Consider the following 12952-nt stretch of genomic DNA (forward strand, 5'->3'; position numbering starts at 1 on the left):
GTTCAAGACCAGCCTGGCCAACGTGGTGAAACCCCATCTCTACTAAAAATACAAAATTAGCCAGGTGTGGTGGTGCGTGTCTGTAATCCCAGTTCCTCGGGAGGCTGAGGTAGGAGAATCACTTCAAGTTGGGAGGTGGAGGTTGTATTTAGCCGAGATCACACCACTGCACTCCAGCCTGGGTGACAAGACTGAACAAATGAACAAACAAATGTGCTAAAATTATACTAGTTATTGGTAACTGGGATGTAGGGTGACCAGCCATTCTGATTTTCCTGGGACTGTCCCCAGCTTTTGCACTGTAAGATCCACGTCCCAGGAAACCCTTCAGTCCAGGAAAACCAAGACTGTTCATCAGCCTAGACTGAAAGCTGGTCAGTGCGGCTCCTGCCCTTCACTCCTGTGCTCCGTTTTCTCTGGTGTGAATGCTCTGGAGTTTTAAATGTTGGTCCCTGTGAGCCAAACGAACAAGCTGCAATTCTTGAAAGACTGCTGCTTCATGACATTAGATTTCCCACTTGTTATAGAGATGGGCCTCAGTTTCCTCACCTGTAAAGGGGGAAAATTATAATCTAGACCTCATAGGGTTGTTGCGAGCATTAAATGAGTTCATAGATGTGGAGCGTTTAAAAACTGTGCTTGGCACAAAGAAAGTGCTTTACAAATGTTTGTGTTCATGTTTTTTTTGTTGTTGTTGTTGTTTGTTTGTTTGTTTGTTTCTTTCTTTTTTTTTTTTTTTTGAGACAAAGTCTCATTCTGTTTCCTAGGCTGGAGTGCAGTGGCATGATCTTGGCTCATTACAATCTCCACCTCCCAAGTTCAAGCAATTCTCCTGCCTCAGCTTCCTGAGTAGCTGGGACTACAGTCGCACGCCACCAAGCCCAGCTAATTTTTGTATTTTTAGTAGTGATGGGGTTTTGCCATGTTGGCCAGGTTGGTTTTGAACTCCTGACCTCAAGTGATCTGCCTCAGCCTCCCAAAGTGCTGAGATTACAGATGTGAGCCACTGTGCCTAGCCTATGATTGTTGATAAATACATTCTCAAGATTCTTTCAGACTTCCTGAATCGAAATCTCCAGCCATGTCTCTGTGACTGGCGCCCAATAAAAAGCCTGGACACCAAGGCGTGGGTGAGTCTTCCTGGTTGGCAGTGCCTCTGACGTGTTGGTGTACATCATTGCTAGGAGAATTAAGTGACGTTTGTAAGACTCCACTGGGAAAGGACAACTGGAGGCTCATGTCTGCTCTCTGCGCCTTTTGTCCTTACTGATTTTGATCTGTAACCTCTCACTGTAGTAAACCATAACCATGAATATGACAGCTTTTCTAAGTTCTGGGAGTCCTTCTGTGGAATCATTGAACCTGAGGTTGGTCTTGGGTGGCCGTCTTGGAGCATATCTATTACAAAAGGAGGGAAAGTGGGAGATTTGCCCCTCATGGGCTTCTCCTTTTTGAGCAGAGACTCCCTGCAGAGATCTCTGTATGCCTCATTTGCCTGAAAGGATATGCCCACCCCTTGACTAATATGTTGGGTATGGTTTAGCTCAAAATAATCCATCCCCGGGACTAAGGAAGAAGTGTAATCGCAAGTAGGCAGGCAACTAAAAGTGACTTCTGTGCTGATGGAGTGGGCGCCGTCATTACCCTCACTTTGCAGAAGAGGAAACTGAGGCCCAGAGAGGTAAAGTGTCTTGCCCAAGATCTCACTGCTGGCTAGTGGCAGCCCAGGTCTTCCTGACTCCAGAGCCTATGTCTGGATGCTGTGATGTACCACTGCACCCAGCTTAGTGCCCTACAAACAGCAGACCCTATGGAAATGAGTTAGGGAACCAAAGATGCACGGCGGAGGGCCCAAGAAGAGGAAAGCGGCACCTGTTTCCTCTGAGCTGTGTTGGCAGGGCATGGAAACGTCTCTTTTTATTTATCAAGAGAAACAGCTTGATGTCTCATGCGAGGTGGCGGGCGCCTGTAGTCCCAGCTACTCAGGAGGCTGAGACAGGAGAATGGCCCGAACCCGGGAGGCGGAGCTTGCAGTGAGCTGAGATCCGGCCACTACACTCCAGCCTGGGCAACAGAGCGAGACTCCGTCTCAAAAAAAAAAAAAAAAAAAAAAAAAAAAAAACAAACAAACAAAATCAGGAATAATGATCATTTTTAATGTTGCCTGTGATTGAGCTGGTTGCCCAAGAAATGTGGGAGAAGCTCTCTTAGGGTGAAAATTGCTCTCTTATCCTTCCTAGCTCCTTCCGTTTTCCCCGAGCCAGTCTAGCAGAATCAGGAGATGAAAAGGGTTTTTTTTTCTTTCTTTTTTGTTTTTTTTTAGATGGAGTCTCACTCTTTTGCCCAGGCTGGAGTGCAGTGGCTCAATCTCGGCTCACTGCAACCCCCACCTCCCGGGTTCAAGCAGTTCTTCTGCCTCAGCCTCCCAAGTAGTTTGGATTACAGGTGCCTGACGCCATGCCCAGCTAATTTTTTTTTTCTTTTTTTTTTTAGTAGAGATGGGGTTTCACCGTGTTGGCCAGGCTGGTCTCGAATTCCTGACCTCAGGTGATCCGCCCGCCTCAGCTCCCAGAGTGCTGGGATTACAGGTGTGAACCACTGCATCCGGCCAAAAGGGGGTTAAATTTATCAGCATAATGTACTAACCAAGATTCTGATTTTTGGATGGTCCAGGAGAGTGGGCAGTGAAGACTTAGCCTGAGTTATTCTCAGTTGCCTCATCTGTAAAATGGGGATAATGTGGGTACCTACCCTGTGGGGTTGTTATAAGAATGTTGGCCAGGCGCGGTGGCTCACACCTGTAATCCCAGCATTTTGGGAGGCTGAGATGGGTGGATCATTTGAGGTCAGGAGTTCAAAACCACCCTGGCCAACATGGTGAAACCCCATTTCTAATAAAAGTACAAAAATTAGCTGGGCATGGTAGTGGGTGCCTGTAATCCCAGCTACTTGGGAGGCTGAGGCAGAAGAATTGCTTGAGCCTGGGAGCTGGAGGTTGCAGTGAGCCGAGAGTGCACCATTGTACTCCAGCCTGGGTGACAGAGTGAGACACCGTCTCAAGAAAAAAAAAAAAAAAAAGAATGTTAAGTGAGTTACTGTATGAAAGGTGCTTAGAACAGTGCCTGGTACATAGTAAGTGTTCAACCACTGTTACTACTACTGCTGATATTATTATTGCCATTGCTATTATCATGGAAGAGAGAGATTTTGATTTTCTATGGCGGGGGCAGGAAGCTATAGGGGGGTGAGTGATGATCGCGGCCTAAAGAGAAAGATATTCAAGGGAGAAATTCCCTGTCGTGGGGAAGATTGTAGAACTTTATTAGTCAACTATATTAGCAGTTATGTAGGTTGCTAAATCTAAAACCTGAAAAAGAGTGGGCTGGGTGTGGTGGCTCACGCCTGTAATCCCAGCACTCTGGGAGGCTGAGGTAGGTGGATCACCTGAAGTCAGGAGTTCGAGACCAACCTGGTCAACATGGTGCAACCCTGTCTCTACTAAAAATACAAAAATTAGCCAGGCATAGTGGCACATGCCTGTAGCCTGTAATCCCAGCTACCCAGAGGCTGAGGCAGGAGAATTCCTTAAACCCAGGAGGTGGAGGTTGCAATGAGCCAAGATTGCTCTACTAGACTCCAGCCTGGGTGACAGAGTGAGATTCCATCTCAAAAAAAAAAAAAAAAAAAAAAGTTAATGCTCTATTTTTCTCTCAGATAAAAGAAGTCTGGAAAAGGTAGGAGTCTAGGACTGTTGGCTACCCAAAGTTATCAGGAAGCCACAATCCTTCTGTCCCTACGCTTATTATGGTTACAAGATAACTGCTGGAGCTCCAGCCATTATATCTATGTTTTAGGCAGGAAGGGAGATAATGGTAAAAGAAGGAAAGAGAGAGCATGCCGGCTCAGTCAGCCTGTGTTTTAGGAGATTTCTTGGAAGTGTCATGCTTAGGTCACATTCTCCCAGAAGACTCTGAACCAAAGATCCAGATGCAAGTGATAAATTTGGGAAATGCTCCCAGGGGAAACTGGTCAGGGAGTGAGGGAAGCAGAACGAGGAAAAGGAACACGCCAAGCGAGAGTGCAACTTCAGGGCAGCCTCAGCTGGATCCTTGGGGAGCCTGGGAGTGTAAATTACATCTCAGAGTTTGTCCTGCCTCAGAGGAAAGGAACTGGGCTCCTGCATTCCAACCCAGCCATGGGCTGTCCAGAAGAGATTGGGAGGGAGTAAATCTCCAGGAACTTCTGACTTTCCATACAGCAGAGGTGGCACCATTGCCCAAATCTATGTTAGAAGCATAGAAAGGCTGCAAATGCTGGTGAATGTTTGTGGAGTTAGTAAAGGGCAGGCATCTGCTCAGAGCATCAGCAGAGCTCCTTCTACCCCATCCACCATAGTTGTTGGGCCAGATCTTAGTCATATGGCTGTCCATTTCTGTAAAGGAGACTGGGAGATGCAGTTTTTATTTTTTACTTATGTTTATTTTTTGTTTTTTGAAATGGAGTCTTGCTCTGTCACCCAGGCTGGAGTGCAGTGGCACGATCTTGGCTCACTGCAACCTCCGCCTCCCGGGTTCAAGCAATTCTCCTGCCTCAGCTTCCCAAGTAGCTGGGATTACAGGCACACGCCACCACGCCTGGCTAATTTTTGTATTTTTAGTAGAGATGGGGTTTCACCATGTTGGCCAGGCTGGTCTTGAACTCCTGACCTTAAGTGATCCACCCACTTTGGCCTCCCAAAGTGCTGGGATTACAGGCATGAGCCACCATGCCCGACTGAGATGTGGTTTTCAAAGTTGGGCATGTGCCATTCCCAGTAAAAGTAAGAAAAGGGAGAAAGAGAGAGTAGACATTGAGGAGGCAAACGGTCACACTGAAGCTTCCGTTTTTCCTTGAGGAGGAGGCCAGACAGACATGGGCTTTGCTCAGCGCCGCTGAGCAGCACACGGGTACATATACTGCTTTGGGCACCAGGTCTCTGCTGCCGCCTCCAGATGGGCAGCCATGTGTTCTCCCGTGCCTTGCAGGGTCACAGCACGGCCTGCAATCTTCTCTCTTCCTCTCACTCGAGCTCTGTGAGCTCTACCTGTTCATAGCCTCAGCTGGGGAAAGTGGGACCATGACGGGGAGAGGAAGGGGGCATACAGGTGGAGGGAGAGAGCTCAGTTCTTTACTTTTTCAAAAAGATGAAACACGGCTGAGGCAGGAGGATCACTTGAGCCTAGGAGGTTGAGGCTGTGCCGTGATTGCACCACTGCACTCCAGCCTGGGTGACAGATTGAGACCCTGTCTTGAAAAAAAAAAATAGAAAAAGAAAAAGATGAGACCAAGTGCAGTGGTTCCCACCTGTGATCCCAGTACTTTGGGAGGCCGAGGCGGGTGGATCACCTGAGGTCAGGAGTTCGAGACCAGCCTGACCAACATGGTGAAACTGCAACTTTACTAAAAATACAAAAATTAGCTGGGTGTGGTGGCATGCTCCTGTGATCCCAGCTATTCAGGAGGCCGAGGCAGGAGAATTGCTTGAACCCAGGAGGTGGAGGTTGCAGTGAGCCAAGATTGTGCCACTGCACTTCAGCCTGGGCAACAGAGTGAGACTCAGTCTCAAAAAAATAAATAAAAATAAATAAAAATAAAATAAAAAATGAAAGCATTTGGCACAACTCCTGGTGCCAAATTGAAATTATTGCTGGCTTCACTCCCGGGCTGGTTCCCATCACTCTGCTGAAGGCACAGTCTCTGCAGCATTGAACCCAAGAAGGTCACTGCTTGTCACATGGGAAGGTGAAGAGTGGCTGTGATGGTCAGGGCTCTGAAGAAAACTGAATCCAACCCAGAGAGTTCAAGAGACTTTAAAGAAGGACTTCTCTTAGAGTGTGGGCAGGATTAAGGGAACAGAGAAGGGAGGTTGAGGCCCTGAGAGAATAGCAAGAAAAGGAAGTCATTGCCACACTAAAGGTAGGATGAGGCAGGAAAAGGAACTGGTATGATGGATGCCCAGTGAGGGCTGCAGCTGGGGAGGGGGGAAAATAGACAGAAGCTGTAGCTGCACAGGGGTGCAGTGACTAGCAGGGACAGGATGTCAACGCACGCAAGAACTTTGAAAGAAACGTCTCACATCTCTCTCACCCTGCCCGGCTGGTCTCCTGCTGGTCTCTCTCATTGGCCACATTCAACCAGAAGACAGAAGGCAAGGGAGCCCTTGAGTGATGTGGATCACACTGTCCACTTCTTGAGACACACAGCAGGAAGAGAAGGGTGGCGAAGGAATTGGAGGGAAGATGAACTAGACGAGGTAAAACAATATGTACATACCATGCATGTGCTTAATAGATGTGGGTATTTTATTTTATTTTATTTTATTTTGTATTAAACATTTTTTAATAGAGATGGGGTCTCACTATGTTGTCCAGGATGGTCTCAAACTCCTGGGCTCAAGCGATCTTCCCACCTTGACCTCCCAGAGTGCTAGGATTATAGGTGTGAGCCACTGCACCAGGCCAGGTGTGGTTATTTTTATATTTTTCGATGTTCTAGCATGTCCCATGAGTAGATAAGCCATAATTTACTTTAAAAATCTTCCTCTTGGCTGGGTGCAGTGGCTCATGCTTGTAATTCCAGCACTTTGGGAGGCTGAGGCGGGCAGATCATGAGTTCAGGAGATTGAGACCATCCTGGCTAACATGGTGAAACCCCATCTCTACTAAAAATACAAAAAATTAGCTGAGCGTAGTGGCGGGCACCTGTAATCCCAGCTACTCGGGAGGCTGACAGGAGAATGGCATGAATCTGTGAGGCGGAGATTGCAGTGAGCTGAGATGGCACCACTGCACTCCAGCCTGGGTGAAAGAGCGAGACTCCATCTCAAAAAGAAAAAAAAAATCCTCCTTTTGTTCATCTGTCTAGAAAACTTTTGTATCAGAGTACAATACACACGTATAAAGGGTCCATATCAGAAGTGTACGGCGGGATGAATTTTCATAAATGAAATTGACCGTGTAACAAGATCAAGAAACAAAACATCTGCAGCCCGGAAGCCTCTTGATTTCCCTTCCACTTATTCCTTCTCCATCCCCCTGTACCAGATAACCTCTATTCTGACTTCTAAAGGCAAAGTTAGCTTCCCCTAATTTCGTGCTTTAAATGAATGGCATTTTTCAGTATGAGCTCTTTTGGGCTTGGCTTTTTCATTCCAAGTGTTTATCTTGTTGATTTTTACTTATTTCCACTTGCCTATGTAGAGATGATTTTACAATCGGTATCTTTGTATATATGGATTTTTTTTTGCCTTTGGCTTATTTTCTTTTTCTTTTTAAAAAGTGCAGTGCTGTTAAGGTAACTTGAAAAACACCTCAGCACTCTAAACATACAAAATATAGAAGATTCCTCTTGTTTTTTTTTTTTTTTTTTGATGGAGTCTCACTTTGTTGCCCAGGCTGGAGTGCAGTGGCAAGATCTTGGCTCACTGCAACCTCCCCCTCCGGGGTTCAAGTGATTCCCCTGCCTCAGCCTCCCGAGTAGCTGGGATTACAGGTGCCTGCCACCACGCCCAGCTAATTTTGCATTTTTAGTAGAGACGGGGTTTGCCATGTTGACCAGGCTGGTCTCGAACTCCTGACCTCAGGTGATCTTCCCGCCTCAGCCTCCCAAAGTGCTGGGATTATAGGCATGAGTCGCCGCACCCTGCCTGATCCTTGAATTTTCAATGATGGGTGGCTCTTTGCTTTGCTGACAAGGAAGAGGTCTGTAGTTTGTTTAAAAGAGAACTTGTTTCAGGTGCAGTGGCTCATGTCTGTAATCCCAGCACTTTTGAGGTGGGAGGATCATTTGAGGCCAGGAGTTCAAGACCAGCCTGGCCAACACAGACCCTGTGTCTGTTAAAAAAAAAAAAAAAAAAAAAAATTAGCTGGGTGTGGTGTAGTTCCAGCTCCTCGGGAGGCTGAGGTGGGAGGATCACTTGAGGCTGGGAAGTCAAGGCTGCAGTAAGCTATGATTGCACCACCGGACTCCAGTCTGGGCGACAGAGGGAGATCCTGTTTCAAAAAGAAAAAAAAAGGCCGGGCATCGTGGCTCACGCCTGTAATCCCAGAACTTTAGGAGGCTGAGGCGGGTGGATCACCTGAGGTCAGGAGTTCGAGGCCAGCCTGGCCAACATGGCGAAGCCCTGTCTCTACTAAAAATGCAGCAATTAGCCAGGCATGGCGGTGGGCGCCTATAATTCCAGCTACTCGAGAGGCTGAGGTAGGAGAATTGCATGAACCCAGGAGGCAGAGGTTGTAGTGAGTCGAGACTGCACCATTGCACTCCAGCCTGGGCAACAAGAGCGAAACTGTCTCAAAATAAAACAAACAAACAAACAAACAACAAAAAAAACCCCAAACACTTCTCATGCCAGCTGATCCCACTTTGTCCACAGCTAAGAATGGCAGCAGAATGCTATATCACTCTATACAGAAACAAGACCACCTGAAGCTAAGTAGATGCTTACCACAGAGTCAACAGGTCCAGTCTCACAGTGAATGCCCTGAGCTACCACTCCGTCGAAAGCCATCTTCCCCCACGGCCTCACTGTCAAGTGAGGAGCATCAAGAGTTTGTCTTGGTTGTTTTGTTCTTGTTTACAAACTATGAATATGTACAGTTGATAACTCAGGATTTCTAGCCAATAACCATATAGTTAACATCGTCTTAGAATTTTTTAAAATGCCAGAAACATCTTTAAATGCCTTGTCATACCATCAAAAGGCACAGAGAGAGGAGAACACAGAGTGCCTTTGAATTTTAAAAATCTTTGACTTGGCCGGGCACAGTGGCTGATGCCTGTACTCCCAGGAGTTTGTGAGGCCAAGGCAGGTGGATCATGTGAGGTCAGAAGTTCGAGACCAGCCTGGCCAACATGGCAAAAACCCATCTGTACTAAAAAATGCAAAACTATCTGGGTGTGGGGGTGCACACCTGTAGTCCCAGCTACTCGGGAGGCTAAGGCAGGAGAATCACTTTAATCTGGGAGGTGGAGGTTGCAGTGAGCTGAGATAGTGCCACTACACTCCAGCCTCAGTGACAGAGGGAGACTCTGTCTCAAAACAAAAACAAAAACAAAAACAAAATCCCCAACTTTGACTTATTTTCTTAGGCTGAATCTCCACATTTAGGTTTCCTGGGTTGAAGAATATAAACATTTTTGTAACTCTTGCTGTGTGAGGCCAAAATGTTTTCTGAAGAATGTAGACCTGTGTGAGAAGTCTGTCACTGAGATAATGAGTGGCACTTACCTTATGGATTAGTACTGTTTTTATTTTGTTTGTTTGTTTGTTTTTTGAGATGGACTCTCACTCTGTTACCTAGGCTGGAGTGCAGTGGCGTGATCTCGGCTCACTGCAACTTCCACTACCTGGGTTCAAGCAATTCTTCTGCCTCAGCCTCCCGAGTAGCTGGGACTACAGGCAAGCACCACCACACCCAGCTCATGTTTGTATTTTTAGGAGAGATGGGGCTTCACCATGTTGGCCAAGCTGGTCTTGAACTCCTGACCTCAGGTGATCCGCCTGCCTCAGCCTCCCAAAGTTCTGGGATTACAGTGTGAGCCACTGTGCCCAGCCCTGTTTTTATTTTGAATGTCATGGGTGGGGTAAAATGTTTCACAATCTTTGCAGGCTTTAAAGTTCTCCATTTGGTCTTGGCAGTCTCAATAAATTAAGGCTCAGAAAGGTCTATTTGCTCTTCTAGGGGCACACGGCAAACCAGTGGCAGATCCAGGACTCTGGCATTCTCTTCACTGCGCCATTGTGCCTCACTGTGTTACAGGAAAGGGGTCCGGATCCAGACCCCAAGAGAGGGTTCTTGGATCTCGTGCAAAAATGAATAGAGAGTGAGTCCATAGAGTAAAGTGACAGCAAGTTTATTAAGAAAGTAAAGGGATAAAAGAATGGTTACTCCATAGACAGAGCAGTCCCGAGGTCTGCTGGTTGCTAATTTTTATGGTTATTTCTTGATGATATGCTAAACAAGGGGTGAATTATTCATGCCTCCCCTTTTTAGATCATATAGGATAACTTCCTGACATTGCCATGGCATTTATAAACTGTCATGACTCTGGTAGGAGAGCAGCAATGAGGATGACCAGAGATCACTCGTTGCCATCTTGTATTCGGTGGATTTTGGCCAGCTGCTTTACTGCAAACTGTTTTATCAGCAAGGTCTTTATGACCTGTATCTTGTGCTGTCCTACCTCATCCTGTGACTTAGAATGCCTTAACCATTTAGGAATGCAGCCCAGTAGGTCTTAGCCTCATTTTACCCAGCCGCTTCTCAAGATGGAGTTACTTTGGTTCAAATGCCTCTGACAATTGGAAGGGAGGCCAAGAGGTGTGCAGCTCTGGATCCCACTGGGGAGGAATTGGAAACTCTGGATGTCAACAATGGCCACTGTCTCTGCATCTGACAGTTCTTTTTTCTTTCCTGCCTCAGTTTATTTGTACAAAGAGCACAGGAGGACAATAGTCCCATGGGGATGACAGCCCAGGGGCCACACCAGTCCTTCCGTCCTCAGGTAGGCAGACAGAGACCTCTACTGAGAAGACTTTGTCAGGGCCTGGGTGCCTTTGGGAGCCTGAGCTGGAAGTGAAGCTGGACCCTGAGCCTTGGTTTGATCCTTGGCCTTGGCCTTTGGCCGACAGAGCCTGAGGCCCTTGGTAGTGCCAGCACGAGGCAGGAGAATCACTTGAACCCGGGAGGCAGAGGTTGCAGTGAGCAGAAATCGCACTACTTCACTCCAGTGGGGTGATGCAGGCAGGTTGATTGAGCTTCCCAAGCTTGGAGTGGGCGATGCAGGCAGGTCGATCAAGCTTGTGGCTGATGCCCTTTGGGATCTTGGGCTTAGCCTCCTCGGACTTTGCCAGGGCCTTGATAGCCTCAGCACATGTACCCACGGCCTTGGCATTGTTGGCCTGCATCTTCTTCAGGCTCTTTTTGTTGTGCTTCTTGGCAAAGCGCATGTTCCTCAGGAACTTGGGGTCCACCCCCTAAAGAGATTCATATCTTTGCGATCAGAATTTTTTTTTTTTTTTTTTTTTTTTTTTTTTTTTTTAGACAGAATCTCCCTCGTTCACCCAGGCTGGAGTGCAATGGTGCAATCTCAGCTCACTGTAACCTCTGCCACCCAGGTTCAAGCGATTCTCCTGCCTCAGCCTCCTGAGTAGCTGGGACTACAGGTGTGTGCCACCACGCCTGGCTAATTTTTTTTTGTATTTTTAGTAGAGACAGGCTCTCACCATGTTGGCCAGGCTGGTCTCAAAGTCCTGACCTTTAGTGATCTTTCCACCTTGGCCTCCCAAAGTGCTGGGATTACAGGTGTGAGTCACCATACCTGGCCTGTGATCAGAATTTTTTGATGCCATTTCTGTGCTGTTTTGGGACTGGTTGTCTGCAGTGTGGTTTTTGGACTTGGCTGCACCGTAACCTGCAGCCCCTGAAGCACCTGGTTCTGGAAGGGAAAGCCTGTATCTGATAGTTCTCGGTTGCAAACAACAGAATCCTCTCCAGCTGGCTTAAGCAGACGTGGAATGCACTGAAGGCCATTAGGCCTTGGATGATCTGGCGGGCTTGGTGGCTCTGCAGCAGGAACAGAACTCACCTCCCTCCACCTGTAGGCCCACGCACTTCAGCTGACACCATGGACTCTGAGGACTGGAGACATTTGGCCAGCACCTGTCCCAAGTTCTCCCAGCAGATTTCCCCTCTCATTGGCCACCCTGAGATCTCAGGTAGGCTCAATGAGATCTTCAGACCTGTGAGATCCAGGGTCCTCCACCCAAGTCTAGAATAAAAATCAGGACTTTGCTAGCAAGGAAAACATGAGGGAAGGGCTTTGTGCATGGTCTGCCTGTGCGGCCACAGCAGTGTAGACTTGGCAAAAGTAGGCTACCCTGGCCTGACTTCACACAGTCTGTTGGCTCCAACATCCAACACCTCATTAACTTATTCATCAATCCTTTGTTTCCCAGGGAATTTTGTGTCCAGATTCCATTTCCTGGGAAAGGAGCTCTGATTGGTTTAACTTGTGTGAGGTGTTCTCTTCTCGTCCAATCCACCATAGAAGAGGGGAGGATTGGGGGAGCTCAAATGCCACAGGCGTGGAGATTAGGCCACTCGGCAGGGCAGAGGAAGATGGAAGGGGCTAGAGTGGCCTCCTTTGCTGAGGAAAAACAACAACAGTTTATTTGTTACCCAGAAAACAAATGAAGTGAGACTAATGGCACTAGTGAAGTCGGGACACCCACACTTTTTTTCCCCCAAAATGATTTGTTATGTTATTCAGTATACATGACAGCAGAAGTGGGAATCCAGACTACTTCACACTTAGCTTGTGGATCGGTACTGTTTTTATTGAATGCCATAGGTGGGGTGAAATGCTTCACAACCTTTGCAGACTTTAAAGTTCTCAATTTGGTCCTGGCAGTCACACCAAATTGAGGCTCAGAGAGGTCTGTTTGCTTTTCTCAGGGCACAAAGCAGAGCAGTTCTCTCCATTACACTACTGTGCCCTCCCTGCCTATGCCCCCTTTTCTAAGAATTTATTTTTATTTTTATTTTTTATTTTTCTGAGATAGGGTCTTGCTCTGTTACCCAGGTTGGAGTGCAGCGGCATGATCATAGCTCACTGCAGCCTCAAACTCCTAGGCTCAGGTGTTCCTCCTGTCTCAGCCTCCTGAGTAGTTAGGACTATAGGTGCATGCCACCGTTCCCAGCTAATCTTTGTATTTTTTTTGCAGAGACAGAGTCTTGCCATGTTGCCCAGGCTGGTCTCGAACTCCTGGGCTCAAGCAATCAACCCACCTTGACCTCCCAAAGTGCTGGGATTACAGGCATGAGCCACTGCGCCTGGTGAGAATTATTTTCACAGTCCCTGTTGGGGGCCACCTGACTATGGTCCCCTGGACCCATGTCATTGGGCCAGG

General features: G+C 47.4%; 1 protein-coding gene across 1 annotated transcript in view; it reads left to right on the top strand.

Annotated features, from left to right (window-relative positions):
* Nucleotides 1–12952, top strand: part of CCDC63 (coiled-coil domain containing 63) — an 88728-nt gene that overhangs the window by 13734 nt on the left and 62042 nt on the right. The window contains exon 2 of the mRNA XM_077955060.1: nt 6178–6292. The gene's annotated coding sequence lies outside the window, so the exon portion shown is untranslated. The remainder of the gene's footprint in view (nt 1–6177; nt 6293–12952) is intronic.

This window comes from Macaca mulatta, chromosome 11 (genome assembly GCF_049350105.2).
Source record: "Macaca mulatta isolate MMU2019108-1 chromosome 11, T2T-MMU8v2.0, whole genome shotgun sequence".
NCBI classification, from domain to species: Eukaryota; Metazoa; Chordata; class Mammalia; order Primates; family Cercopithecidae; genus Macaca; species Macaca mulatta.